The 24,669-nt window shown below is 48.4% G+C and overlaps 1 protein-coding gene across 2 annotated transcripts in view; it reads left to right on the top strand.

Annotated features, from left to right (window-relative positions):
* The window catches only part of ca10a (carbonic anhydrase 10 (inactive)a), a 723,416-nt gene that overhangs the window by 83,559 nt on the left and 615,188 nt on the right, over positions 1-24,669 (top strand). The window lies entirely within an intron of this gene.

Here is a 24,669-nt window from a genome sequence, read left to right as displayed (position 1 = left end):
GGATTCCCTCCAACAACTTGCTCACCACCGAGGTCAGGCTCACTGGTCTATAGTTCCCTGGCTTGTTCTTACCACCCTTCTTAAACAGTGGCACCACGTTAGCCAACCTCCAGTCTTCTAGCACCTCACCTGTGACTATCGATGATACAAATATCTCAGCAAGAGGCCCAGCAATCACTTCTCTAGCTTCCCACAGAGTTATATTCTATCCAACCTTCTGACATGTCACCCATCTTTGCACAGTTACATGCTTTTGCTTAAAGTCTGATATATGCCTGATTTGTTTTCATTTACACAGATTATGATTCCTACCCCTTTTCTTTCTCTTACGAGAAACTTTTCTTTCTCGTAAGAATGTATCTGTTCTGTGTATTTCCAAACAATTTCATTCACTTGTGGGATGTGGGTGTCATTGGCTGTGCCCAACGTTTCCTGCCCGTCCCTAGTTGCCCCTTGAGAAGGTGGGGGTGAGCTGCCTTCTTGAACCGCTGCAGTCCATGTGCTGTGGGTTGACCCACAATGCCCTGAGGGAGCGAATCCCAGGATTCTGACCCAGTGACACTGAAGGAATGGCGATATATTTCCAATTCAGGATGGTGAGGGCTTGGAGGGGAACCTGCAGGGAGTGGTGTTCCCATGTATCTGCTGCCCTTATCCTTCTGGATGGAAGTGGTCGTGGGTTTGGAAGGTGCTGTCTGAGGATCTTTGGTGAATTTCTACAGTGCACCTTGTAGATGGTCCACACTGCTGCTACTGAGTGTCAGTGGTGAAGGAGCGGATGTTTGTGGATGTGGTGCCAATCAGTGAGCTGCTTTGTCCTGGATGGTGTCAAGCTTCTTCAGTGTTGTTGGAGCTACCCCCATCTGGACTAATATACCCTTAAATGTTTGCACTGTATCTCAAGTAATCTATCACATAATCTCATTTGCATCTTTGCTTTGACCAGCTCTTTGAGAGGGGGTGGTATTATCACTAGACTATTAATCCCAAGTAATGTTCTGTTGATCAATGTTCAAATCCTGCTGTGGCAGATAGAATTCAGTAAAAAAAGGTGATCTGGAATTGAGATTCCTGATGAAGGGGCTCCTGCCCGAAACGTTGATTTTTCCTGCTGCTCGGATGCTGCCAGACCTGCTGTGCTTATCCAGCACCACACTCCCGAATCTGGAATTAAGAGTCTGATGATAACCATGAAACTGTGACTGATGTAGGGGTAGAAATTTCATTTTAGGGCCAGTACAGTGGCTCAGTGGTTAGCACTGCTGCCTCATAGCACCAGGGACCCCGGTTCAGTTCCACCCTCAGGAGACTGACTGTGTGGAGTTTGCACGTTCTCCCCGTGTCTGCGTGGCTTTCCTCCGCGTGCTCCGGTTTCCTCCCACAGTCCAAAGATGTGCAGGTCAGGTGAATTGGCCATTCCAAACTGCCCATAATGTTAGGTGCATTAGTCAGAGGGAAATGGGTCTGGGTGGGTTACTCTTCGGAGGGTCGGTGTGGACTTGTTGGGCTGAAGGGCCTGTTTCCTCACTGTAGGGAATCTAATCTAATCTAAATTACTCTTAGTGTCCGGGAAAGTGTTAGATGGGTTAGCCGTGGGTAATGTAGGCTTACAAGGATGGGGTGGGGAGTGGTGGGATGCTCTTTGTAGGGTCAGTGCAGACCTGATGGGCTGAATGGCCTCTATGTGCACTGTAGGAGTTCTATGATTTTATGACCCTATAAATGCCTTTATTTAAATCTAAAATACTAGTCTTGGACCCATTCTTCTCTCCCTCAAGATGAGTGTAAAATCCAATCACATTAAGATGAGTCGTAAGTTCATGGAATGCCCTGCCAGTAGCAGTGGTGGACTCTCCCTCTTTATGGGCATTTAAGCGGGCATTGGATAGGTATATGGAGGATAGTGGGTTAGTATAGGTTAGGTGGGCTTGGATCGGTGCAACATCGAGGGCCAAAGGGCCTGTACTGCGCTGTATTCTTCTATGTTCTAAGATTGTTATTACTGAGGAGGTGTGTTCCCTACAGGATCATGAATATCTCCGGTCATGTTGTACAATAGCAGGTCTGGCGGAGCTCACTCTCTCCATGGCAACCTCATTGAGATCAGCAACTTAGCAGCAAATAAATCACAGGAAAATGTGACTCTAGCAATTTAGTGGTTCCAAAGAGGATAGTTTTGGTATTTAATTGTTTGACAGCTTGGAGCTTGCTAACACCATTGCATGTCTCCTTCAGTCACCCTCTTGTTCCACAGCCCAGCCATGGAGTAAGCTGTCTGCAGCCTGAAAATTAAAATGTCACAAGCACTTATTTATGAAGGAAAGCTAAAGGCTTGAGCAATGCGTTCAGCCTCGATCGAATTAAGCCGCCTGAACTCGATCTTATCTGCAGGCATTGACAAATGTTTCCAACTTCCAATTAACTCAGAGCACAATAAGAATAAAATAAAATCATACATAAAGACCTGAAAAATTGTACACGTTTAGCAAAAGCATCTATAACAGGAGGCAGCCCAGTTCATTGAGGTGATATACACTCAGTGTGAGCTATAAATCTCAGCATCAGCTATGTTCATGAGAGTAACCGCAGAATCATGACATTACAAAATACACCAATGGGGAGCAGGGGCTCAGACTGCACATCAGTGCAGGTCTGAGAGTCTGGGGGGACGCTGGAGTAAGTTAATACCAAACCTTCCACTTGTTATTGACGCTATTCACTGGGAATGTTTAAACCGAAGGGGAATCCCAGGGCCCACTCCCACTATGTCGGTTAACGACGAGAGTTTATCAAGGAGGAGATGTTTAATCAGTAACGGGTTGAAGGGTCATGGAGGGCGGGCAGATTGAGGCCGGGAGGAGATCAGCCATGATTGTATTAAATGGCGGAGCAGGCTCGAGGGGCTGAATGGCCTCCAGTTCTGGTGAGTATCAAACCAGTCTACTTGTTGCTTTGCTGATTCCATTGATGGCGATGTTGAAGGAGAGAAACAATAGCAGGGTTTTGGGGAGAGAATGGCAGGGACTAAGTCTGTTATTGTTTGAGAAAGCAGCTCAAATGTCACGGGAAGGAATGGCCTCCAATATTGTACGACCCTAGGATTTTGGAATAATATCAGAACAGGCCATTCCGCCCATCTGAGCTGGCTGGGGCTGCTTGCTCGGGTACAGAGAAGGCTTGGGGCGGGGATGGGGGGGTGGGGGGGGGACCCTGATAGAGACTTTTAGCTGAAAGGGATTGATGTGGAAATGAGGAGGGTTTGCAGCTCACCGTCATCAGTATCAAACAGTCACCCAAAAATCCAATGGGGTACTCAGGAGAAACCCCTTCGCCAGAGCGTGGGGAGAATGTGAGGGCTCGCTCCCATAGTGAGTACTCAAGGGGAACAGTATTGATACATTGCGGGGGGAGGGAGATGGATATACCCCCGAGGGATGGAGCGAGAGAAGGTTGCACTGAAGGTGGTGGTGGGGGGGGGAGGAGATGGTGTAGGGTAGGAGGCGACAGCTGGGCTGAAGGGCCTGAGTCTGTTCTGCGAGCTCAATGTCATTAACACGCGGACGATACGAGGAGAGACAGTGCTATCACTGCAGTAATGATCCAGGGTCCAGGCTATTCCCATCAGAGGCACCGGTTCAAATCCCAGCACACCAGCTGGTGAGGTGGGAACATAGGGAATTGATGACCAGTCTAAGGATGACATTTTCATGACCATGTAACCACTGTAGATTGAGCAGTGATGACTTTATCAATTTCTATATTGCCATTAACAACGCAAAGCATCCCATAATTTACAGGAAAATTATTAAAGACAATATAACATTGAATTACATAAAGCGATATTAGAGTCATTGACCCAAGGTCTGGCCTACATGTGACTCCAGACCCACACTAATGTGGTTGACTCTTAAGGACCCTCCAACCCCATGATATCAATGTAGACTTCACCAGTTTCCTCATTTCCCCTCCCCCCCCACCTTAACCCAGTTCCAACCTTCCAGCTCAGCACCATCCTCATGACCTGTCCCACCTGCCCATCTCCCTTCCCCTCTATCCACTCAACCCTCCCTCCGACCTATCACCTTTACCCCGACCTCCATCCACCCATTGCACTCTCAGCTACATTCCCCCCCCGACCCACCCCCCCTCCCATTTATCTCTCCACCCCCGAGTCTCCCAGCCTCATTCCTGATGAAGGGCTCCTGCCGGAAATGTCGATTTTCCTGCTCCTCGGAGGCTGCCTGACCTGCTGTGCTTTTTCAGCACCACACTCTTGACCCTGGGTAACAAATGCTGGTCTAACCAGTGATGCCTACATCTCATGAATGAACCATTGGTTACATGCTGCATGAGTAAGTGAGACACTCGCTCACCGTGAGGATTACCCCTCTGAAATATTCTGCCGTTCCTCACCCACATCCTTCTGACATCATTAGACTGGGTGGAGCTGAAGGCTATCTCTGACATTAACCCTTTCAGAGCTGTAAGCTTATACAACACCAACCACCGATCCTGAGCACACATCTCTGTTGATGTCAGAGGAATATTATCAATCGTAATTCGAGTGCAGGGTTGTGGGTGTCACTAGCTAGGCCCACAGTCGGGGATAGGGAAACAGAGGTTAGTCAGCAAAGAGGAGGTTTCTCATGGCTCAGCATCGCATTCTCCTTATGAGTTAAAGTTTTAAGTGATAAATAATGTTTTAAATTCACTCATGGGACATGGGCATCGCTGATTGGTTAGCATTTTATTGCCCGTCCCTAGTTGCCCCTTGAGAAGGTGGGGTTGAGCTGCCTCTTGAATCACTGCAGTCCATGTGGGTGTGGGTTGACCCACAATGCCCTGAGGGAGGGAATCCCAGGATTCTGACCCAGCGACAGTGAAGGAACGGCAACATATTTCCAAGTCAGGATGGTGAGTGACTTGGAGGGGAACTTGAAGGGGGTGGAGATCCCATCTATCTGCTGCCCTTGTCTTTCTAGTTGGAAGTGGTTGTGGGTTTGGAAGGTGCTGTCTGAGGATCTCCAGTTAATTTCTACAGTGCGTCTTATAGATGGAACTCACAGCTGTAATTGAGCATCGGCGTTGGAGGTGTGGATGTGGTGTCAATCAAGCAGCTGCTTTGTCCTGGACGGTGTTGAGCTTCTTGAGTGTTGTTGGAGCTGCCCCCATCCAGGCAAGTGGGGAGTATTCCATCACACTCCTGACTTGTACCTTGTAGATGGTGGACAGGGCTTTGGGGAATCAGGAGATGAGTCACTCGCTGCAGTATTCCCAGCCTCTGACATGCTCCTGTAGTCACCGTTCATTTGGTGAGTCTATTTCAGTTTCTGGTCAATGGTAAATCCAAGCTGATTGTGTGGGATTCAGTGATGGTCATGGCCTTGAATGTCAAGGGGTTGTGGTTAGTTTGTCTTTTATTGGTGATGGTCATAGCCTGGCATTTGTGCGACACGAATATTACTTGCCACTTGTCAGCCCAAGCCTGGGTATTGTCCAGATCTTGTTGTATTTTAACATGGAGTCCTTCAGTACCTGAGGAATAGCCAACGGTGCTGAACATTGTGAAATCATTGGCGAACATCCTCACTTCGGACCTTATGATGGAGGGAAGGTCATTGATGAAGCAGCTGAAGATGGTTGAGCCTAGGACACTACCCTGAGGGACTCCTGCAGAGATGTCCTGGAGCTGAGATGACTGACCTCCAACAACCACAACATCTTCCTATATGTCAGGTATGACTCTAACCAGCAGAGAGTTTGCCCCAGTACCCATTGATCCCAGTTTCTGGTACAGTGTGGTTAGCCACTGCTTTACGTGTTCTGGAGAAAGTTTAATGTGATAGGAATAAGGTTTGACACATGCTCAGAATGAAAGGTTCCAACCTGAAATGTTGACTCCCCTTGCTCCTCTGGTGCTGCCTGACTTGCTGTGCTTTATCCACTTTATCAACTCTGACATTTCCAGCATCTGCAGTCCTCACTATCACAAAGCAAATTAACAAAAGCTAAGGTCACAAAACCTAAAAGAAAACAGGGAGATTGATGAATAATTCATGGGGTCTGGACTCAATGTTGAGGACTCCCAGAGCAACTCTCTCCCAACTGTATCCCACTGTGCAGCCCCGACTGCTGGGTCTGTCCTGCTGGTGGGACAGGACATATCCAGGAATGGTGTCGGTGGGGTCTGGGACATTGTCTGTAAGGTATGATTCCGTGAGTATGACTGTGTCAGGCTGTTGTTTGCTGAGTCTGTGAGACAACTCTCCCAATATTGGCACTAGCCCCCAGATGTTAGTGAGGAGGACCTTGCAGGGTTGACAGGACTGGTTCTGGTGCCTGGATCGATAGACATTGGGTGATGTGTCCAGGTTCATTGTTTTGTGAGTTGGTTTGATGTGGAGAAGGTTGCTGACCATTTCGGCTGGGTCCACGGTGCTGAGTCACATGTCGCCCAGCAGATATCCTTCCCTGAGGGATGTTAATGAACATGATGGGGTTTTGACAATGGCTGCATAGTCAGCTTTTAATCCCAGATTTGTTTTTTAATTGAATCGAAAGGTCACCATCTGTTGCAGTGAGATTTGACCTCAGACCATTCACTGGGATGATGAACTACTAGCCCAATCTCATTACTTGACAGCATTCCAAGTCTCTGTCTCCCACCCTCTCTGTCTGTCACTCGTTTTCTGTCTCTCTGTAACTCTTTCTTTCTATGTCACACTCTGTCTCTATGACTCATTTTCTCTTTCTCTCTTTCTGTCTGTCTGTCTCTCTCTCTCACTCTGTCAATCTCTATTTTTGTCTCTCTCTCTGTCACTCCTTTGCTCTCTGTCACTCTACCTCTCTGTCCATTTCTCTTTCTCTGACTGTCTGTCGATCCCTCTGTTTCTCTGTTACACTGTGTCTCTGTCTCTCTGTCTGTCTGTCCATCTCTCTCTCTCTCCTTCTCACCAGATTTGTGGGTTCCCATTCTCAGGCGGACTTGGAATTGAAGCCAGGCCACCCGCTCCCCCCCACCCTCACACAGGGAGAGCCTAGTCCTGTTGCTACTATATCATGAGCAACAGTGTGAATGGTTGTGAGAATGGTTCTCACTCATTGCCATGCAACACAGTGGGTGTGAATCTTCACAAACATCAGAGAGATCCCAAAACAACAACTACGACAGCAGCAGCATTCCGGGGAAGTAACTGGGGAACAACAGTCAGTGTCAAAACCCAAAACCGAGACAAGACTGAAGGAACCCGAATCTCCAGCCCTTCCCTCACATCCCTCCTACACTCTCCTTGCCCCTTCTCACCCCTTACCTCTCTCCCTCTCCTTTCCCTGATGGTTCTGGGCTGTGGGTGGGTGTAGGTGTAAGCCTGGGGGTGCATATTTACTCTGTATCTAACCCCATGCTGTGCCTTTCCTGAAGTGTTTGATGGGGACAATGTAGAGAGAGTTTACTCTGTATGTAACCCCATGCTGTTCCTACCGTGGGAGTGTTTGATGGGGGGACAGTGTAGAGGGAGCTTGACTCTGTATCTAATCCTGTGCTGTTCCTGCCCTGGGAGTGTTTGATGGGGGGACAGTGTAGAGGGAGCTTGACTCTGTATCTAACCCTGTGCTGTTCCTGCCCTGGGAGTGTTTGATGGGGGCAGTGTAGAGGGAGCTTGAATGTATCTAACCCTGTGCTGTTCCTGCCCTGGGAGTGTTTGATGGAGGGACAGTGTAGAGGGAGCTTGACTCTGTATCTAACCCTGTGCTGTTCCTGTCCTGGGAGTGTTTGATGGAGGGACAGTGTAGAGGGAGCTTGACTCTGTATCTAACCCTGTGCTGTTCCTGCCCTGGGAGTGTTTGATGGGGGGACAGTGTAGAGGGAGCTTGACTCTGTATCTAACCCTGTGCTGTTCCTGCCCTGGGAGTGTTTGATGGGGGGACAGTGTAGAGGGAGCTTGACTCTGTTTCTAACCCTGTGCTGTAGCTGACAATTGGACAGGAACAGCAGCAAGATATTGGAAGAGACATGTAAGTTAGACATCTCACACCAGCACTGCCTATTGCAAGATTCCAAGCATCAAATGACAAGACAGAATCACCAACGAAGAAGTGCTAATAAGGACTGGTGAGAGGTCCCTGCAGGACATCGTGACAGAGAGGTGACTGATACTGACATCACACATTTCACCTCCCAGAAACACACCCTGGCAAACTGGCAGTTGGGAAAAGATGATGGAAGCCTGCCAAAGAACACCTGACAAGTTCACTTAATGAGGACCTTCAAAACCAAGACACCACCCTGGGCTAGGGCCCACAATGGACAGGGACAGTTGGTGGAGTCTTGCTGCCCACCAATGTGCCACAGGGCTGAGGAGCTCAGTGTGCATGATGCAGAGAGCTTCACTGGGAATCTAACCCCTGGCTGCACAATGCAAGACTCTCACCAGGAATCATAGGCATCCCAGGGTGACTTGGCCAGGTGGATCCAGAATTGGCTTGCCCAATGAAGGCAGAGGGTAGTGGTGAAAGGGTGCTTTCCAGGCTGGAGGACGGTGACTGGTGGTGTTCTGCACGGATCCATACTGGGACCTCTGCTGTCTGTAATATATGACTTGGATGAATATGTAGATGGGTGGGTTAATAGGTTTGCAGATGATACAAAGATTGGTTGGAGTTGTGATTGGTGTAGAAGGTTGTCAAGGGATACAGTGGGATAGAGATCAGTTGCAGGTATGGGTGGAGGAATTGTAGAAAGAGTTTACTCTGGGTACATGTGAGGTGCTGCACCTTGGGGGATGAAATGTGAAGGAAAAGTATACAGTTAATGGCAGGCCTCTGAACAACATTGATGGACAGAAGGATCTTGGGGTTCAAGTCCATAGCTCCCTGAAAGTGGCCAGACAAGTAGATAGGGTGGTGAAAAAGGTGTATGGCATGCTTGTCTTTATTGGTCGGGGAACTGAGTGTAAGAGTCAGGGTGTCATGTTGCAGTTTGATGAGACTTTGGTTAGACCGCACTGAGAGTACTGTGTTCAATTCGAGTCACCACATTACAGGAGGGATGTGGAGGCTTTGGAGAGGGTACAGAAGAGGTTTACCAGGATGCTGCCTGGATTAGAGGGTATGAGCTATAAGGAGAGGCTAGAAAAACTCAGGCTGTTTTCTCTGGAGCAGCAGAGGCTGAGGGGAGACTTGATAGAAGTCTGTAACATTATCAGATGCCTGGATAGGGCTGATGGTCAGAATGTTTTACCCAGAGTTGAAATGTCTAAAACTAGGGGGGTATGCATTTAAGGTGAGAGGGGGAAAGTTCAAAGGAGATGTGAGGGGCAGCTTTCTTACACAGAGAGTGGTAGGAGTCTGGAATACACTGCCAGGGGTGATGGAGGCGGGTACAATAGGGCATTTCAGAGACTCTTTGATAAGCTCATGAATGTGCAAGTTATGGACAGATATGGACCAAAGGCAGGCAGAAGGGATTAGTTTAATGTGGCATCACATGCGGCACAACATGGTGGGCCGAAGGGCCTGTTCCTGTGCTGTACTGTTCCATGTTCTAACCTGCAGCAATGGCCTCAGCTTCACCTGTAGTCTTGTGTGTGTGGAATGGTAGGCAGGAATGATTTACAAACCCCTGTGTTGTGTGGACTGCAGCCTCTCTCTGCCTGCAGAGACTATCCTGAGGCTGATATTGAGCTCGAGTGAGTTTACTCGCAAGAGCAGCTGACATTGAGCTCTCCGTACCCCTGCGGTGTAATGTGAGGTGTTAATGACATTAACATCTTCTTATCAGATTAGACTCTGAAGAAGACACACCATCAGCATTGTTTCACTGGTGTGCTGTCATCATCGTCAGAAATACTGCAGACTGAAGGATTTGACCCTGGATTGATCTTCTCGTAACTCCCCCCTCCCCATTCCCCTGCTCCTCCTCATCCCATCGTCACTCTTCAACAGGCCCACTCCCCATCGATTCACCCCCACGTCCCATTGTCCCTGCCCCTCTTCTCTACATTTGCCCCTCTCCTCTCAGTCCCACAGTGCAGTCCCCACTCCCCCCACCCACTGCCCAAACCTCCACCTCCTCACTGCCCCCCCAACCCCACCCCACCCTCAGTAAAGTGCCCTCCAGCCGTACCTCCACAGTGAACAATGTGAGCTCACGTCTGGGTCTCCTCGGACAACAATGCAAACCATCCTGGGGTTCTGATGTGGAGATGCCGGTGTTGGACTGGGGTGGACAAAGTTAAAAATCACACAACACCAGGTTATAGTCCAACAGGTTTAATTGGAAGCACACTAGCTTTCGGAGCGACGCTCCTTCATCAGGTGATAGTGGAGGGCTCGATCGTAACACAGAATTTATAGCAAATTTAAATTTTTGCTATAAATTCTGTGTTACGATCGAGCCCTCCACAATCACCTGATGAAGGAGCGTCGCTCCGAAAGCTAGTGTGCTTCCAATTAAACCTGTTGGACTATAACCTGGTGTTGTGTGATTTTTAATCCTGGGGTTTAATTGACATAAAATTAAATTTAGAAATGCATCTGAACTGAGGCAGGGGGAGGGAAAGGCCAGTAAACACTGCAGATCTCAAACAGATGGCTCAGCGTGTTTGACTTGCTCCTGGAAAGGATTGGTGAGCGTTAGCACTTCCCTGTACAAGTTGTTGAAACAGGGTATTTATTCCTGACATAAGTGACTGGTTAAACAGAGGGGAGCAAATTCTAAGGACACAGCCAGTGGGAGGGTCCCTCTGACAATCGGAGCAGCAGACCCCAGTCAACAGTAATCAAGTGCAGCTTGACTTACACTGAGCAGTGAAATATTATTTAATCAGTAATGCTTCATACATAATTCAATTAGCTGCTTCTGCTCTTCAGTATTAATGACTGTCGGAGCTTGTATTAATGTGGAGCAGTTTCACAAGAGATCTCCCAGACTGCAGCACCATCACAGAAACTTAATAAGCTGCTGTCACTCAAATTAGCCAATGTAACACACTGACACACCAACAGCTCAAATTCCCTTCCGCACTTACAATAACACTGCAACTTCTTTCATTACGCTGATCTTGGCACTTAAAATATTTAATTATGATGAGACGTAGAGAGGCCAGCAGAGTGTAATAACTATGGGATCAGAGTGGGGGAGAGGCAGATACAATGATTGCATCTTTTATTCAAGTTTTTTTTCTTGGATAGGAGATCAAACTAAATTGAAATGTGGGAGTAAATGAGAAGTTGATAGATGTCTGGTGGGGAGTGAGAACAGCGTGGGGAGTGAGCTGTGTCCACAAGGCACAGAAGATTGATGAGTGTTATTCACAACAAATACATGGTGTGCATTAATGCAGGTTATTAATGCTGACTCCAGTGCATGTCGGAATTGCTGAGGACTCTCACACGGAAACAGTGATTTCACAGTGAAATCACCTCCCATGTTGGAAAGCTGTGGCTGATTTTCATCCCTGCCACATTCTGCTATTCTTGTTGGACATGAATCACTCTCGAAGACGCTAAAGACCATGTGGCAGGGGTCATCCATCAGGCATTGTGATCCGCCTGGTAATCCCCAGCTCTCTACCCGAGAGTGAAGCCACTACCCCCAGCTCTTTGATGATCTTCAAAGTGTCTCTCTCTGGATTTTACCAAATCGAATCTGTCCAACCCTAAAACCTTGGTCAACTGCAGCATGCTGACCTGACAGGAGATGGGAGAAGGTGTATCTTTAACGTAGTCCTACAGAGCTCAAGAAGCAATTTTGATTCAGGGTCAGCATTTATGGGCGGCACGGTGGCACAGTGGTTAGCACTACTGCCTCACAGCGCCAGAGACCTGGGTTCAATTCCCGCCTCAGGCAACTGTCGGTGTGGAGTTTGCACATTCTCCCCGTGTCTGCGTGGGTTTCCTCCAGGTGCTCCGGTTTCCTCCCACAGTCCAAAGATGTGCAGGTTAGGTGAATTGGCCATGCTAAATTGCCTGTAGTGTCAGGTGAAGGGGTAAATGTAGGGGAATGGGTCTGGGTGGGTTGCGCTTCGGAGTGTCGTTGTGGACTTGTGGGGCCGAAGGGCCTGTTTCCACACTGTAAGTAACCTAATCTAATTATAAATTGTTGTCTCAATCCTTCTGAATCAGAAGGTCCTGATCAAACAGCCGTCTCAGTCCAACCAGATTCCTCAATGTCCACCTTTACTCCATCACAGTCTGGGAGCAGCTTGGAATCGGGAGCTGTTTCCAAACCAGTCTCTCTCTGGTTAACTCCCCTGAATGTTAGTGTAGAAACGGTTTCCATCGGCCCACACAAAGGGGCCCAGGATCACAGGATGAGGGGGTCACTGGCTAGGTCAGCATTTATTGCCCATCCCTAATTGCCCGGGGGCAGTTAAGAGTTAACCACAATGCTGTGGGTCTGGAGTCACATGGAGTACAGAACAGGTAAGGATGGCAGTTTCCTTCTCGAAAGAACATTAGTGAACCAGATGGGTTTTTTAACAGTAATCAGGTGCGATATTTGTTAGACTGTTAACTGCAGATGCGGGCAGAACAGTGGATGTGATTTATATGGACCTCAGTAAGTTGTTCAACAAAGTTCCTCATGGTTAGCAAGATTAGATCACATGAAATACAGGGAGAACTAGCCATTTGGATACAGAACTAACTCAAAGGTAGAAGACAGAGGGTGGTGGTGGAGGGTTTTTTTTTCAGACTGGAGGCCTGTGACCAGTGGAGTGCCACAAGGATCGGTGCTGGGCCCTCTACTTTTTGTCATTTATATAAATGATTTGGATATAAACATAGGAGGTATAGTTAGTAAGTTTGCAGATGACACCAAAATTGGAGGTGTAGTGGACAGCGAAGAGGGTTACCTCAGATTACAACAGGATCTGGACCAGATGGGCCAATGGGCTGAGAAGTGGCAAATAGAGTTTAATTCAGATAAATGCGAGGTGCTGCATTTTGGGAAAACAAATCTTAGCAGGACTTATACACTTAATGGCAAGGTCCTGGGGAGTGTTGCTGAATTAAGAGACCTTGGAGTGCAGGTTCATAGCTCCTTGAAAGTGGAGTCGCAGGTAGATAGGATAGTGAAGAAGGCGTTTGGTATGCTTTCCTTTAATGGTCAGAGTATTGAGTACAGGAGCTGGGAGGTCATGTTGCGGCTGTACAGGACATTGGTTAGGCCACTGTTGGAATATTGCATGCAATTCTGATCTCCTTCCTATCAGAAAGATATTGTGAAACTTGAAAGGGTTCAGAAAAGATTTACAAGGATGTTGCCAGGGTTGGAGGATCTGAGCTACAGGGAGAGGCTGAACAGGCTGGGGCTGTTTTCCCTGGAGCGTCAGAGGCTGAGGGGTGACCTTATAGAGGTTTATAAAATCATGAGGAGCGTGGATAGGATAAATAGACAAGGTATTTTTCCCTGGGGTCGGGGAGTCCAGAACTAGAGGGCATAGGTTTAGGGTGAGAGGGGAAAGATATAAAAGAGACCTAAGGGACAACTTTTTCACACAGAGAGTGGTACGTATATGGAATGAGCTGCCAGAGGAAGTGGTAGAGGCTGGTACAATTGCAACATTTAAGAGGCATCTGGATGGGTATATGAATAGGAAGGGTTTGGAGGGATATGGGCCGGGTGCTGGCAGGTGGGACTAGATTGGGTTGGGATATCTGGTCGGCATGGATGAGTTGGACCGAAGGGTCTGTTTCCATGCTGACTCCTCCCATTTGCTCTGGGATTCCCAGCATGCTGTGGACAGACACATGGGGCATGTGAGCATGACCGACCACGGGAAGGTCAGGGTTATGCTCGCTCACAGACCGTGGGTGATCCAAAGCAGTCACCCAGTCTGTGTTTGGTCTCTCCAATGTAGAGTAGGCCACATTGGGTGCAGTGAATACAATACACGGGATTGGAGGAGGTACAGGGGGAAATGTTGCCCTTGGAAGGTGGGCAGAGAGGAGGGGGACAGGCAGGTGTTGCACCTTCAGTGGTGACATGGGAAGGTGCCGTGGGAAGGGGATAGTATTGGTGGTTGTGGAATGGAGTGGGGTGTCCCAGAGGGAGCGATCCCTGTGAAATGCAGACCAGGGGGAGTGAGGGGAAGATGTGTTTGGTTGTGGTGTTCTGCTGGAGGTGTCTGATATGATGGAGACTGGTGGGATGGAAAGAGAGGACAAGGGGAAGGTGATCACCCTGGTGTGAGTGATGGGAAGGGGTGAGGGTGGAAGCAGGGGTGATGGGTCGGATGTAGTTGAGGGTCCTGTCAATCACACTGGGTGGGATACCACAGTTACGGAGAGAGGAAGCTGTGTTAGCAGCGCTGTTCTGGAAGGTGGCATCATCCGAACAAGTACAACGTGGGTGAAGGAACCAGGAGAATGGGATGGAGTCCTTGCAGGACGTGGGGTGTGAACAGCCCGTTGTGAAGGTAGCTATGGGAGTCAGTGGCTTTGTAATGGATGGCATTGGGAAGTTTATTCCTGGAATGGAGACAAGAGAGGTCACGGAAAGGAAGGGAAGTGTCGGAAATGGATAATGTGGAAGTTGTAGAGGGATGGAACTTGGAGGCAAGGTGAAGGAAGGTGTCAAGGTCCTTGTGGGAGTGTAGAACAGCACCGATGCAGTTGTCGGTCCACCGAGAAACAGTTGTTGGGGGGGAGGGGCCAGTGCACTACGGGAACAAGGATCATTCCACACACCCCTTAACAAGGCAGGCACATGTCGGGGTCCCATAACCACTCCTTTGATTTAGAGATGTACAGCACAGAAACAGACCCTTCGGTCCAACCCGTCCACACCGACCAGATATCCCAACCCAATCTAGTCCCACCTGCCAGCACCCGGTCCATATCCCTCCAAACCCTTCCTATTCATATACCCACCCAGATGCCTCTTAAATGTTGCAATTGTACCAGCCTCCACCACATCCTCTGGCAACTCATTCCACATACACACCACCCTTAGGTCTCTTTTGTTGGCTGAAGTGAGATGAATTAAAGGAGGAGACATTTTTCAGTGAGAGAACAAGCATGCCAAGTGGAGGGGGGTGGTGGTGAATGGGCGTTGTCCAGGCCTCTGGTCAAGGAGAAGCCAAGAGCTCTCAGACCGTCCTGGTGGGGAATGGAGGGATAGAGGAATTGGACATCCATAGAGAATAGGTGGAAGTTAGGGCCAGGGAACTGGATACTGTCAATATGGCTGAGGGCATCAGAGGAATCCCAGACATCGGTGGGCAGGGTGTGGACCAGTGGAGAGGGGCTGGAGTCAAGGTAGGAGGGAGTGTACTCGGTGAGGCAGGGACAGGCTGATACAGTGGGCCTACCACGGCAGTCTGGTTTGCGGATTCTGGGAAGGAGGTCTAGGGTTGGGTGGGGGAGGAGGAGAGATCTCTGGAGGTAATGAGGTCAGTGACAGTCCTAGCAACAATGGCTTGATGTTGGGATGTGGGGTCATGGTCCAGGGGGCAGGAGGAAGGGTCTCCACAAGGTAAAGGTCAGTGCGTCAGACTCCACAATGGAACCTTTATCAGTCGGCTTGTTTACAAAGTTAGGGTTGGACCTGAGAGAGAGAATTACAACAATTTCAGGTGGGGACACTTTAGAGTGGGCGAGAGTAGCAAAGAAATCGAGATGGCCATTGTCCTGTCATTGTCACATTCCAAACACTTCATCTGAACTATCAACACCCTTTCAATCTCAGCACTCCAACCAATCCCACTCCCCCCTCCCACACGAAATGCTGTCCCCTCCACAATTCCCGTCAGCTCTGAAGAAATGTCACCTCAACTCAAAATGTTAGCTTGCTCTTTCTCCGTGGATGCTGCCTGACCAGATGGAGATGGACTGTCCAGAGTGTGCACCCTCCTGGATTTTGGCCTGAGTTCTCTTATTCAATTCGGGCCTAGTGGGACCCTTTTACTGTCTCAATTCTGCACGCCAGCAGTAACCAGAATGGCTTACCGGCCCAAATCCTGAAGAAAATGTTAACCGTTTGGCCAAGGGTTGGATTTGGTTTGGGGTTTTGCTGTGGGTTAGAACATAGAACATAGAACAATACAGCGCAGAGCAGGCCCTTCGGCCCTCAATGTTGCACCGACCTGTGAACTAATCTAAGCCCATCCCCCTACACTATCCCATCATCATCCATGTCCTTATCCAAGGATTGTTTAAATCTCCCTAATGTGGCTGAGTTAACTACATTAGCAGGTAGGGCATTCCACGCCCTTACACTCTGAGTAAAGAACCTGTCTCTGAAATCCGTCTTAAATCTATCACCCCCTCAATGTGTAGCTATGCCCCCTCGTACAAGCTGACGCCATCATCTTAGGAAAAAGACTCTCACTTTCTACCCTGTCTAATCCTCTGATCATTTTGTGTATCTCTATCAAATCCCCCCTTAGCCTTCTTCTTGCCACTGAGAACAGGTTCAAGTCTCTCGCCTTTCCTCATACGACCTTCTCTCCAGACCAGGCAACATCCTGATAAATCTCCTCTGCACCTTTTCCAATGCTTCCACATCCTTCCTATAATGAGGTGACCAGAACTGTACATAATATTCCAAGTGCAGCCACACCAGCGTTTTGTATAGTTGCAGCATGATATTGCGGCTCCGAAACTCAATCCCTCTACGAATGAAACCTAACACACCGTATGCCTTCTTAACAGCACTATCCACCTCTCTTAGATTAGATTACTTACAGTGTGGAAATAGGCCCTTCGGCCCAACAAGTCCACACCGACCCGCTGAAGCACAACCCACCCATACCCCTACATTTACCCCTTTAACCTAACACTACGGGCAATTTAGCATGGCCAATTCACCTGACCTGCACATCTTTGGACTGGGTGGCAACTTTCAGGGATTGATCCTCCGTTCTGGTCACCTTCACTCGAATGGTTCCCCAAGCTCAGTCAGACTGGTGAGGGTATCCACTTCCATCACAATAGCCTGTAACTCCCAAGCTCCACTTGCTGTATGTCCCAGTGGTAAAGCCAGTTGTGGTGCCTGATTGAAATCTAGTTGGGCTTCAGCTTGTAGGAGCTTTTACATAGTTACCTAATTTGTCCCACATACCAAGTGTTCTCTCAGCATCTCATTAAGGATTAAAATACAGTCACATGCCTCTGCTAGTCATCTTAACCTCATTAAAAATCCTGATACAGTTTCCCTTGAGTAAAACCAATAGTGTCTCAGAGTTAGAGGAGGCTTGGGGTGGTGATATTCTTTAACTAAATCTGTTAACTCTTGAAAAATTTTAGTGTCTGGTGCCTCAGGGAAAGTTATGTTCTTAATAACCAAAAAAGCTGTGGCTCCACAAGCTGTCAGGAGAATTATTCATTTCTTTCCCTCTGCCCCAATATCATTTGCCAAAAATCACATTCTTTCCACGTACTGGGACCAGGATCGAACAAGTCAAGCTTCCCAAATAATGGCATGATGCTAGAGATGCTTACCCCAACTCAAAGATGACTGTCATGAGCATATTTCTTCAGGAGTGTCCTCCCCACTGAAATAACTGCACAGAGGCTGGTATCCTGTCCCCAGGACCCCCTTTATCTATACACACAGATAGTCCTTGACAGTGATCCAGCTCCCTCAGAGCCAGCTCTCAGAGTGAACAGAAACTCTGACCCTCCTGTTTATATCTGTCAGACAGGGCTCCCTGATTGGACCAGATTTATTCTATGAGATGCACGTGGCTGACCTCTTTACAATCACTATCATCTCTTGGTCTGTACTCAATGGAGTTTAGAAGGATGAAGGATTGAAACATAGAGAATACTGAGAGTCCTGGATAGGGTAGACATGGTGAAGATGTTTCCGCTCGGAGGAGAGACTAGGACCCGAGGGCACAGCCTCAGGGTGAAGGGATGAACCTTTAGAACTGAGATGAGGAGGAATATCTTCAGCCAGAGGGTGGGGAATCTGTGGAACTCATTCCTATAGAGGGCTGTGGAGGCCAGGTCATTGAGTGTATTTAAGACAAAGGTAGATTCTTGATGAGTAAGAGCATCAATGGGTACGGGGAGAAGGCTGGAGAATGGGGTGAGAAATAGATCAAATGGCAGAGCAGACTCAATGGGCAGAATGGCCTAAGTCTGCTCCTGTACCTAATGGTCTTTTGGTATTTGCAGTCTAATGGCACCGTGAACTATCAGTCCCTGACTGGCTGTTTGACAATGACCAGCTTTGTGCATGTACTTGTGGTTTTATAAACAGCAGTAAGGGCAGCACGGTGGCTCAGTGGGCAGCACGGTGGCTCAGTGGGCAGCACGGTGGCTCAGTGGGCAGCACGGTGGCTGCTGCCTCACAGCGCCAGAGACCCGGGTTCAATTCCCGCCTCAGGCGACTGACTGTGTGGAGTTTGCACATTCTCCCCGTGTCTGCGTGGGTTTCCTCCGGGTGCTCCAGTTTCCTCCCACAGTCCAAAGATGTGCAGGTCAGGTTAAATTGCCCGTAGTGTTAGGTGAAGGGGTAAATATAGGGGAATGGGTCTGGGTGGGTTGCTCTTCGGCGGGTCGGTGTGGACTTGTTGGGCCCAAGGGCCTGTTTCCACACTGTAGGGAATCTAATCTAATCTTTAAAAAAACACCCGAGGATCACCTCAATGGCTCACACTCTCACTCTGGCTGAACCAGTTATCTTACAGAGAACAGTAAGTTGTTTAAACTGAAAATGGTGTCACTGTGCTGGAATTCACACATCCCACCTTCAGCATTGTACTTTGTGTTTAGTTAATTTATACCAAATGAGATCGCAGTGACACTCCATCAACAAGATAGGCAGGGAAATCAACAGGAGCGCCTTGTAAATTCCTGAAGAAGGGCTCATACCCGAAACGACAACTCTCCTGCTCCTCGGATGCTGCCTGACTGGCTGTGCTTTTCCAGCAACACACTTTTCCACTCTGTAAACGAAGCCAAAATCTGCAGATGCTGGAAATCTGAAACAAATACAGAAACTGCTGGAGAAGCCCAGCAGATGTGGCAGCATCTGTGAGAGAGACAGCGGAGTTACTGTTTCGAATCCAGTGACCTTTCCTCAGAGCTCTGGGTTCAGTGCTGTCAGGGTTCTGAAGGCAGACCACCACACCCGAAACATTGACTCTGCTTCTGTGTCTCCAGCTAGTCCTATTTTTGCCACCAACTGTAATTATTTCTGTGATTGTATTTGGGATGATCCATACACCTGGACTAGGACTGGATTTGCAAATAGCATTAAGGATCACGGAGGAAGATTGGTTGGTTGCGAATATCGATGAGAGGGCAGAGAAAGGATTCCTGTCACTGACGCTGAATGCTCATGGGGGCATGTGTAACATTGGTCATTATTCACCAGCTAACTGTCCCACTCAGACACATTGAATTTTAGTGTACAGACTAACTGGGATGTCAACACCCATTAATATTCATAATTGGAATATCAACAGGACATTGATGTTTGTAATTCAAATGTCAACAGGACATTGACAATCATAGTTGGAATACTAACAGGTCATTGATGTTTGTAATTGGAATGTCAACAGGACATTGCCATTAGTAATTGCAAAGGTAACCTCCCCCCCCCCATTGATGTCTGTAATTGGAACGTAAATAAACACGTTGAAATGTGTAACTGACAGACCATTGACATTTCAAATTGAGATTTTGAAATTTCTTGTGGTTATCACATTCCAATATGCTGGCAGCCACTGGAATGTTTTTGAAGTGTAGGCACTATCATAACATAGGAACGACAGAGCAAGCTCCCACTAACAGTAATCTGTGTTCAGACAGAACACTGCCCCAATCCACTTAGAGACAGTGAGGGCTTTCACACCCTCAGATGTGGGCAGGATGGGCTCATCGATTAACTTCACAGCCATAGGTACATCCACTCTGGGCAGCAGAGTGCTGCCTCTGTGCTGTCCTGGAGGGTCAGTCTTGATGTGTGTAGGTTCAGGTCCTGTAACTGAGCTTGGACATGTAACCTCCTCACCCAGAAACAAGAGTAGAGGGCAAAGTTAAAAATCACACAACACCAGGTTATAGTCCAACTGAATGAAGGAGCAGTGCTCCGAAAGCTAGTCCTTCCAATTAAATCTGTTGGATTATACGAAGGTGAAAATGGGTACTGCAGATGCTGGGGATTAGAGTCATAGAGTAATAGAGATGTACAGCATGGAAACAGACCCTTCGGTCCAACCTGTCCATGCCGACCAGATATCCCAACCCAATCTAGTCCCACCTGCCAACACCCGGCCCATATCCCTCCAAACCCTTCCTATTCATATACCCATCCAAATGCCTCTAAATATTACAATTGTACCAGCCTCCACCACATCCTCTGGCAGCTCATTCCATACACGTACCATCCTCTGTGTGAAAAGGTTGCCCCTTAGGTCTCTTTTATATCTTTCCCCTCTCACCCTAAACCTATGCCCTCTAGTTCTGGACTCCCCGACCCCAGGGAAAAGACCTTGTCTATTTACCCTATCCATGCCCCTCATAATTTTGTAAACCTCTATAAGGTCACCCCTCAGTCAAGAATAGACTCGAGAGTGTGGTGCTGGAAAAGCACAGCAGGTCAGGCAGCGTCCGAGGAGCAGGAGAATCAATGTTTCGGGCAGGAGCCCTTCATCAGGAATGAGGCTGGAAGCCTTGGGGATGGGGCTGGGGGAAGGTAGCTAAGAGTACAATAGGTGGATGGAGGTGGGGATAAAGGTGATAGGTCAGACGGGAGGATGGAGCGGAGAAGTGGGAAGGAAGATTGACAGGTGGGACAGTTCATGAGGATGGTGCTGAGCTGGAAGGTTGGAACTGGGGTAAGGTGGGGGGGAGGGGAAATGAGGAAAGTGGTGAAGTCCACATTGATGCCCTGGGGTTGAAGTGTTCCGAAGCAGAAGATGAGGCATTTTTCCTCCAGGTGTCGGGTGGTGAGGGAGTGGCTATGGAGGAGGCCCAGGACCTGCACGTCCTCAGCAGAGTGGGAGGGGGAGTTGAAATGTTTGGCCATGGAGTGGTGGACCATAACCTGGTGTTGCGTGATTTTTAACTTTGTCCACCCCAGTCCAACACCAGCTCCTCCACATCAGGAGCAGAGGGAACACTGCCTAAACCTTCTCCTGGCCAGGAGCCTCACTCACTATTCCAACTGGCAACAGAGACAGCGGAGATGTTAGCCACGGGGCAGTGGGAGTGTGCTGGCAGGGAATGAGTCAGGGTGGGGGGGGGGAGCTGGGTATGCTGAGAGGCAGCAGGAACACCACTCCCTGGGCTGAATGGCCTGTTTCTGTACTGGAACACAGTCACAGCTTGACAGTGCTGCCTGACCACTCTCCTGTTCCCTCTCTCAATGACAGTCTCCCCTTCCCTCAATGATCACCCCTCCCCTCCCATCCCCTCCCCCCCCCACCCCCGCCACAGCCCAGGCATCCTCTTCTGGAATACAAAGCAGTCAGGAGGAAACTGTTGATCAGAATTTCACCATGAACTCAGCTCCTTCTGATATCTGTATGTGACAAGTGAGAATCTCTGCAGCTTCTTCATACAGTGAGACACAGAGCTCATAGTTAATGAGGCTGGAGGACAACGTCAGGATAAGGAGATTGAGACAGCAAACATTTCCTCCCCCAGAAAAAGGGAGCACTGTATTCAGAGTCATAGAGTCATAGAGATGTACAGCATGGAAACAGACTCTTTGGCCCAACCTGTCCACGCTGACCAGATATCCCAACCCAATCTAGTCCCACCTGCCAGCACCCGGCCCATATCCCTCCAAACCCTTCCTATTCATATACCCATCCAAATGCCTCTAAATATTACAATTGTACCAGCCACCACCACATCCTCTGGCAGCTCATTCCATACACGTACTACCCTCTGCGTAAAAGAGTTGCCCCTTAGGTCTCTTTTATATCTTTCCCCTCTCACCCTAAACCTATGCCCTCTAGTTCTGGACTCCCCGATCCCAGGGAAGAGACTTTGTCTATTTATCCTATCCATGCCACTCATAATTTTATAAACCTCTATAAGGTCACCCCTCAGCCTCCGACGCTCCAGGGAAAACCGCCCCAGTCTGTTCAGCCTATCCCTGTAGCTCAGATCCTCCAACCCTGGCAACATCCTTGTAAATCTTTTCTGAACCCTTTCAGATTTCACAACATCTTTCCGCTAGGAAGGAGACAAGAATTACAAGCAATATCCCAACAGTGGCCTAACCAATGTCCTGTACAGCCGCAACATGACCTGCCAACTCCTGTACTCAATACTCTGACCAATAAAGGAAGCATACCAAACGCCTTCTTCACTATCCTATCTACCTGCAACTCCACTTTCAAGGAGCTATGGACCTGCACTCCAAGGTCTCTTTGTTCAGCAACACTCCCTAGGACCTTACCATTAAGTGTAAAAGTCCTGCTAAGATTTGCTTTCCCAAAATGCAGCACCTCGCATTTATCTGAATTAAACTCCATCTGCCATTTCTCAGCCCATTGGCCCATCTGATCAAGATCCTGTTGTAATCTGAGGTAACCCTCTTCGCTGTCCACTACACCTCCAATTTTGGTGTCATCTGCAAACTTACTAACTGTACCTCTTATGCTCGCATCCAAATCATTTATGTAAATGATTAAAAGTGCTGGACCCAACAGTGTGTGTGTGTGTGTGAGAGAGAGAGAGACAGACAGACAGACAGATAAACAGAGAGAGAGAGCGTTTGGGTATTTGGGACGTTAAAAATCACACAACACCAGGTTTAGTCCATCAGGTTTAATTGGAAGCACTAGCTTTCGGCGCATCAGGTGGTTATGTGTGGGAGAGAGTGTGTGTATATTTGTGTGCGTGAGTGTGAAGGGTTGGGTTTGTGTGAGAGAGTGCATGACTGTGAGAGTGTATGTAAAAGTGTGAGTGTGTGTGAGAGCGTGTGTGAGAGAGAATGTGTGAGAATGTTTGTGTGAGAGAAAGAGTATGTGAGAGAATGTGTGAGAGAGTGTATGTTTGTGTGGGTATGTGTGCGAGAGAGAGAGTGTGTGAGTGAGACTGTGTGTATGAGTGAATGTGTGTATGAGTGAATGTGTGTATGAGTGAATGTGTGTGTGAGGGAATGTGTATGTGAGAGAGAGTGTGTGTGTGCAATTGTGTGTGGGAGAAAGTGTGTGAGAGTGTGTGTGAGAGAGTGTGTATGTGAGAGAGAGTGTGCGTGCAAGTGTTTGTGTGTGTGAGAGAGAGAAAAAGAGTATGTGAGAGAGTGTGTATGTGTGTGTTTGTGTGAGAGAGAGAGTTGTGCGTGTGAGGGACAGTGTGTGTGAGAGAGCGTGCCTGTGAGAGAGTGTGTGCGTGTGTGAGAGAGAGTTGTGCATGTGGGAGAGAGTGTGCCTGTGAGACAGTGTGTGAGAGAGAGTGTGTGTGTGCGACTTTCTCCAGCTGCTGATGGTCAGTCGCTGGGTGTACTTGTGATGGAGTCCTATTGAGGTGAATTGTTGGGTGGTGGGGGAGGGCTGGTTATGAGGGCAGAGGTAGTCATGTTACTGACTGAGGGCCTGAATGGTTTCTGTTATGTTTTGTCCCTCAGTCTGACCCGGGCCTGTCTGCTCCCACATTGCTGCGTCATTGGCTCCTGTTTGATTTTCCCTCCTCACCCACCGTACCGAGACCTAACTATTCACACACCGAGAACAGAGACCAGGCACACACAATCAAACACCAGACAATTGACCATAATATTGCAATTTCTATGATCTTGCACTCTCTCCTTTCCCCTTTTCCCTCTTCTCTTCTGTCTGTTTCATCCCTCTTTTCTGTGCCTTGCTTCTTGACCCTTCCCTCCTTTTTATCCTGGCATGTCTCCCTTCTCTCATCTTTCTCCAACCCTCATCCCCTCAAATACTTCCCATTTCTTCCATTGCCCCTCTCTCCCATTCTACAGCCCTCTTCAATCTTCCTTGCTCCCTCATCCCTCTCCACCCCAGGTTTCTTTTCTTTCTCTCTCTCTCTCCGCCCTCTCCTCCATCTTCCCCCCACCTCCATTGTCCTTTCCCCCCCTTTCTTCTTGACAACCCTCCGCCATCTTGTTCACTCCTGTTATCCCTTCACCCTCCTTTGCCCCTGTTTTCACTCCTTCCTCTTTCGCCAACTTGCCTTTATTGGTCAGTGCATTGAGGAGAGGAGTTGGGAGGTCATGTTGTGGCTCTACAGAACATTGGTGAAGCCACTTTTGGAATGCTGTGTGCAATCCTGATCTCCCTGCTGTAGAAAGGATGTTGTGAAACTTGATAGGATTCAGAAACAATTTACAAAGATGTTGCCAGGATTGGAGGATTTGAGCTACAGAAAGAGGCTCAATATAACATGGAACAGTACAGCACCCGTTGTGCCAAACATGATGCCACATTAAACTAATCCCTTCTGCCTGCCTTTGGTCCATATCTGTCCACAGCTTGCACATTCATGAGCTTATCAAAGAGTCTCTGAAATGCACCTATTGTACTTGCCTCCATCACCCCTGGCAGTGTATTCCAGACTCCTACCACTCTCTGTGTAAAAAAACCTGCCCCTAACCTCTCCTTTGAACTTTCCCCCTCTCACCTTAAATGCATCCCCCCCTAGTTTTAGACATTTCAACTCTGGGTAAAAGTTTCTGACCATCAGCCCTAACCAGGCATCTGATAATGTTACAGACTTCTATCAAGTCTCCCTTCA

Source organism: Chiloscyllium plagiosum, unplaced genomic scaffold (assembly GCF_037043375.1).
Source record: "Chiloscyllium plagiosum isolate Xiang-an unplaced genomic scaffold, Cpla_swu_hap1 HiC_scaffold_25, whole genome shotgun sequence".
NCBI classification, from domain to species: domain Eukaryota; kingdom Metazoa; phylum Chordata; class Chondrichthyes; order Orectolobiformes; family Hemiscylliidae; genus Chiloscyllium; species Chiloscyllium plagiosum.
This window is presented reverse-complemented; position numbering and strand designations above follow the sequence as displayed.